Source organism: Elephantulus edwardii, unplaced genomic scaffold (assembly GCF_000299155.1).
Source record: "Elephantulus edwardii isolate Elephantulus edwardi_28Jun2011 unplaced genomic scaffold, EleEdw1.0 scaffold00310, whole genome shotgun sequence".
NCBI classification, from domain to species: domain Eukaryota; kingdom Metazoa; phylum Chordata; class Mammalia; order Macroscelidea; family Macroscelididae; genus Elephantulus; species Elephantulus edwardii.
In genome coordinates, this window is record NW_006400060.1 from 2,411,276 (window position 1) to 2,411,941 (window position 666).

A 666-nucleotide genomic window follows, 5' to 3' on the forward strand; every position below is an offset into this window, starting at 1 on the left:
TTCTCAGAGTCAGCCATAGCTTGTTGTGATCCATACAGTCAAAAGCCTTTGCATAGTCAATGAAGCACAGATAGACATTCTTCTGGTATTCTTTGTTTTCTGCCAAGATCCATCTTACATTAGCTATAATATCCAGCCTGCACATCTGGCAGCTCTCTGTTGACATATTGTTCCAAACATTTTTGGATAATTTTCAGCAGAATCTTGCTTGTATGTGATATCAATGATATTGTTCCGTAATTTCCACACTCTGTTGGGTCACCTTTCTTTGTAATGGGAACAAATATCCATCTCTTCCAGTCAGTTGGCCAGCTGGCTGTCCTCCAGATTTCCTGGCACAACCTAGTGAGTACATCCAGGGCCGTGTCTGTTTGGTGAAATAAATCAATTGGTATGCAGTCAACTCCTAGAGCCTTGTTTTTTGCCATTTCCTTCATAGCAACTTGAACTTCCTCCTTCATCACCATAGGTTCTTGCTCCTATGTTATTTAATGAAATTCCTCTGTGTCAGCCAATTCCTTCTGATACAGTGACTCTGTGTACTCCTTCCATTTTCTTTTTATACGTCCTGGATCATTCAACATTCTACCCAAACTATCTTTAAGTAACTGAGCACATCCAGGGCAGCATCTGTTAGCTGAAAAAGTCAATTTTTATACCATCTAT